Source organism: Schistocerca piceifrons, unplaced genomic scaffold (genome assembly GCF_021461385.2).
Source record: "Schistocerca piceifrons isolate TAMUIC-IGC-003096 unplaced genomic scaffold, iqSchPice1.1 HiC_scaffold_122, whole genome shotgun sequence".
Classification (NCBI taxonomy): domain Eukaryota; kingdom Metazoa; phylum Arthropoda; class Insecta; order Orthoptera; family Acrididae; genus Schistocerca; species Schistocerca piceifrons.
Window position 1 is genome coordinate 25001 of NW_025727037.1, and position 5000 is coordinate 30000.

At 54.3% G+C, this 5000-nt stretch overlaps 1 non-coding gene across 1 annotated transcript in view; it reads right to left on the bottom strand.

Annotated features, from left to right (window-relative positions):
* LOC124729679 overlaps positions 1-1677 on the bottom strand; it is a 1909-nt gene extending 232 nt beyond the window's left edge. The window contains exon 1 of the ribosomal RNA XR_007007749.1: positions 1-1677. This exon is cut by the window's left edge and continues 232 nt beyond it. This is a non-coding gene — a ribosomal RNA (small subunit ribosomal RNA).
* Between the last annotated feature and the right edge of the window lie 3323 nt (positions 1678-5000).

The following is a 5000-nucleotide window of genomic DNA, read 5'->3' on the forward strand; positions in this document are numbered from 1 at the left end:
GTTCATGGGGAACAATTGCAAGCCCCAATCCCTAGCACGAAGGAGGTTCAGCGGGTTACCCCGACCTTTCGGCCTAGGAAGACACGCTGATTCCTTCAGTGTAGCGCGCGTGCGGCCCAGAACATCTAAGGGCATCACAGACCTGTTATTGCTCAATCTCGTGCGGCTAGAAGCCGCCTGTCCCTCTAAGAAGAAAAGTAATCGCTGACAGCACGAAGGATGTCACGCGACTAGTTAGCAGGCTAGAGTCTCGTTCGTTATCGGAATTAACCAGACAAATCGCTCCACCAACTAAGAACGGCCATGCACCACCACCCACCGAATCAAGAAAGAGCTATCAATCTGTCAATCCTTCCGGTGTCCGGGCCTGGTGAGGTTTCCCGTGTTGAGTCAAATTAAGCCGCAGGCTCCACTCCTGGTGGTGCCCTTCCGTCAATTCCTTTAAGTTTCAGCTTTGCAACCATACTTCCCCCGGAACCCAAAAGCTTTGGTTTCCCGGAGGCTGCCCGCCGAGTCATCGGAGGAACTGCGGCGGATCGCTGGCTGGCATCGTTTATGGTTAGAACTAGGGCGGTATCTGATCGCCTTCGAACCTCTAACTTTCGTTCTTGATTAATGAAAACATACTTGGCAAATGCTTTCGCTTCTGTTCGTCTTGCGACGATCCAAGAATTTCACCTCTAACGTCGCAATACGAATGCCCCCGCCTGTCCCTATTAATCATTACCTCGGGTTCCGAAAACCAACAAAATAGAACCGAGGTCCTATTCCATTATTCCATGCACACAGTATTCAGGCGGGCTTGCCTGCTTTAAGCACTCTAATTTGTTCAAAGTAAACGTGCCGGCCCACCGAGACACTCAATAAAGAGCACCCTGGTAGGATTTCAACGGGGTCCGCCTCGGGACGCACGAGCACGCACGGGGCGGTCGCACGCCTTCGGCTCGCCCCACCGGCAGGACGTCCCACGATACATGCCAGTTAAACACCGACGGGCGGTGAACCAACAGCGTGGGACACAAATCCAACTACGAGCTTTTTAACCGCAACAACTTTAATATACGCTATTGGAGCTGGAATTACCGCGGCTGCTGGCACCAGACTTGCCCTCCAATAGATACTCGTTAAAGGATTTAAAGTGTACTCATTCCGATTACGGGGCCTCGGATGAGTCCCGTATCGTTATTTTTCGTCACTACCTCCCCGTGCCGGGAGTGGGTAATTTGCGCGCCTGCTGCCTTCCTTGGATGTGGTAGCCGTTTCTCAGGCTCCCTCTCCGGAATCGAACCCTGATTCCCCGTTACCCGTTACAACCATGGTAGGCGCAGAACCTACCATCGACAGTTGATAAGGCAGACATTTGAAAGATGCGTCGCCGGTACGAGGACCGTGCGATCAGCCCAAAGTTATTCAGAGTCACCAAGGCAAACGGACCGGACGAGCCGACCGATTGGTTTTGATCTAATAAAAGCGTCCCTTCCATCTCTGGTCGGGACTCTGTTTGCATGTATTAGCTCTAGAATTACCACAGTTATCCAAGTAACGTGGGTACGATCTAAGGAACCATAACTGATTTAATGAGCCATTCGCGGTTTCACCTTAATGCGGCTTGTACTGAGACATGCATGGCTTAATCTTTGAGACAAGCATATGACTACTGGCAGGATCAACCAGGGAGCTGCGTCAACTAGAGCTGAGCAGCCGGCCGCCCGGGAGTGTGTCCCGGGGGCCCGCGCGAACACGCAAGCGTCCGCTCAATCATTCTGCAAACAGGAGGAGGCTGAGCTCCCCTGCACAATACACCTCGAAACCCTCTCAGGTCCCGGCGGCGCGCAGCGCCGTCCCAAGTACTTGGTCGGGTTCGAGAGAGGCGCAATCGCCCGGAGTTAGGCGAGTAGACGCTTTCGGTGCGACCACCCGTGCTCCCAACTGAGCTTGCCGCTGCCGACAGAGGCCCGGGAGCGTGCTGTCGTGGCATTGCCGGCGGGAGACAACACGCGCCACCTACGGTGACCGGCAGCTCCAACGCCAGCGCCACAGAAGGACAAAAGCCCCACTTGGGTGCCGAAGCGAACTCTCCCAGCACAGCGCACACGCCAACACATCCGCACAGCTGCGATACAAACCACCAGCGAGAACCGCTGGGGCGACCGAGCAGCAGACGGCGTCGCGGCGCCGAGCGCCGGGCGGCGGCGCATCCTCAACGCACACAGTCCTCAATCGGACCAGCACACTGCAGATGTCCACCGCGCTTCGCACCGGGCCCGCGAGGACCTACTTTGGCCGCACGGCGCCGCGCGCAGGGTGCGCCGGCGCGCAGCTGCGACGCCTGCCGCGTCCGTCGGCCGGCGCGCCTGCCACTGGCCGCCCCCACCAGCCGGCTGTAGCGCGTGCGCCCACGCACCGCGCGGCCAGCACGCCGGGAGGCGCCCCCTCACCGGCCGGGGACGGTCCCACCCAGCCACCGCCGCGTATCGCTTCACACCCAGATGCCGTTCAGTTTCGTCGGCATGGTGGGTATCGCTGGAACAACCGGTTAGTACCTCAACCTATCGTCGCCATCACCGATTCACCCCTAGCGAGAACAACCGCACCACAACGGGTTACCATTTCTTCATTTGCGTAACTTCACCAGAAAACGTAGGCGTCCATCGCCATTTGCAACTTCAACCATTATTGCATGCCTGTGTCAGGTGTCACGCCACACTACGTCTGCCCACATACACGCAACAAAATGTGCACGCCTAGACAATACGTGGAAGGTGGCCCCCGTACGTATGCGATGTCCATTGCTCGAACGACTGTCAACCGGCTTCTGTAGCATGTCGCAGATATGGAACGCGCTGCACCATGCCATCACGGTGTGTGAGGAGAGACGACTAGGTCCGAATACATCAACAGACAGCTCATGCTGATCGCCATCCACGGCGTCCGTTCCTCCCACACGTCTCTATGGCGTACCACACTGCAATCCAGCTCTCATAGGGAGACGACACGTAGCTGCGTGCACAATATTTGCACTGTATGGTCCGCCGTTTTTGGGCGCAGTCGTTGTACGGTCACACATGTGCCACGATGTATCATTCAGTACATAAGGACGAATGTGCAGTACAGATTGTGGTTCACGCGTACGACATCAGCGGACAGTTGACACAGGCCGCACCACAACGTAGCCTGCGTACGTCGCATGCGAAGGGCATTGAACATGCAAACTTGTCACCAACCACCTTGCGAAGGCAGGGGGCAAGGTGGGGACGTGGGGAGAGGTGGGGGGGGGGGGGGGCGGCATGTACGCCCTGCTGCCATCCACATTACAGTGTACAGCAGGAGCATGTGGAAAGTCAGCAAGACTTGCAAGGTGTTTAACATGAAGCGATACACAGGGGAGCGGGCAGTGCGAGTAGCGAACTATATTGCGAGGGTTGCGGGTGGGCAACACTACACTAATTGAACGAGTCGTATAACAATTACAGAGCAGGTTTAGGCGACAACGTGGGTTACGATAGGCGACAACGTGGGTTACGTTAGGGGACAACGTGGGTTACGTTAGGGGACAACGTGGGTTACGTTAGGGGACAACGTGGGTTACGTTAGGGGACAACGTGGGTTACGTTAGGGGACAACGTGGGTTACGTTAGGGGACAACGTGGGTTACGTTAGGGGACAACGTGGGTTAGGTTAAGGCACAACATGGGTTAGGTTAAGGCACAACATGGGTTAGGTTAAGGCACAACATGGGTTAGGTTAAGGCACAACATGGGTTAGGTTAAGGCACAACATGGGTTAGGTTACGGCACAACATGGGTTAGGTTAAGGCACAACATGGGTTAGGTTAAGGCACAACATGGGTTAGGTTAGGGGACAACATGGGTTAGGTTAGGGGACAACATGGGTTAGGTTAGGGGACAACATGGGTTAGGTTAAGGCACAACATGGGTTAGGTTAGGGGACAACATGGGTTAGGTTAAGGCACAACATGGGTTAGGTTAGGGGACAACATGGGTTAGGTTAGGGGACAACATGGGTTAGGTTAAGGCACAACATGGGTTAGGTTAAGGCACAACATGGGTTAGGTTAAGGCACAACATGGGTTAGGTTAGGGGACAACATGGGTTAGGTTAGGGGACAACTTGGGTTAGGTTAGGGGACAACATGGGTTAGGTTAAGGCACAACATGGGTTAGGTTAAGGCACAACATGGGTTAGGTTAGGGCACAACATGGGTTAGGTTAGGGCACAACATGGGTTAGGTTAGGGCACAACATGGGTTAGGTTAGGGGACAACATGGGTTAGGTTAGGGGACAACATGGGTTAGGTTAGGGGACAACATGGGTTAGGTTAGGGGACAACATGGGTTAGGTTAGGGGACAACATGGGTTAGGTTAGGGGACAACATGGGTTAGGTTAGGGGACAACATGGGTTAGGTTAGGGGACAACATGGGTTAGGTTAGGGGACAACATGGGTTAGGTTAGGGGACAACATGGGTTAGGTTAAGGCACAACATGGGTTAGGTTAAGGCACAACATGGGTTAGGTTAGGGGACAACATGGGTTAGGTTAGGGGACAACATGGGTTAGGTTAGGGGACAACATGGGTTAGGTTAAGGCACAACATGGGTTAGGTTAGGGGACAACATGGGTTAGGTTAAGGCACAACATGGGTTAGGTTAGGGGACAACATGGGTTAGGTTAGGGGACAACATGGGTTAGGTTAAGGCACAACATGGGTTAGGTTAAGGCACAACATGGGTTAGGTTAAGGCACAACATGGGTTAGGTTAGGGGACAACATGGGTTAGGTTAGGGGACAACTTGGGTTAGGTTAGGGGACAACATGGGTTAGGTTAAGGCACAACATGGGTTAGGTTAAGGCACAACATGGGTTAGGTTAGGGGACAACATGGGTTAGGTTAGGGGACAACATGGGTTAGGTTAAGGCACAACATGGGTTAGGTTAGGGGACAACATGGGTTAGGTTAAGGCACAACATGGGTTAGGTT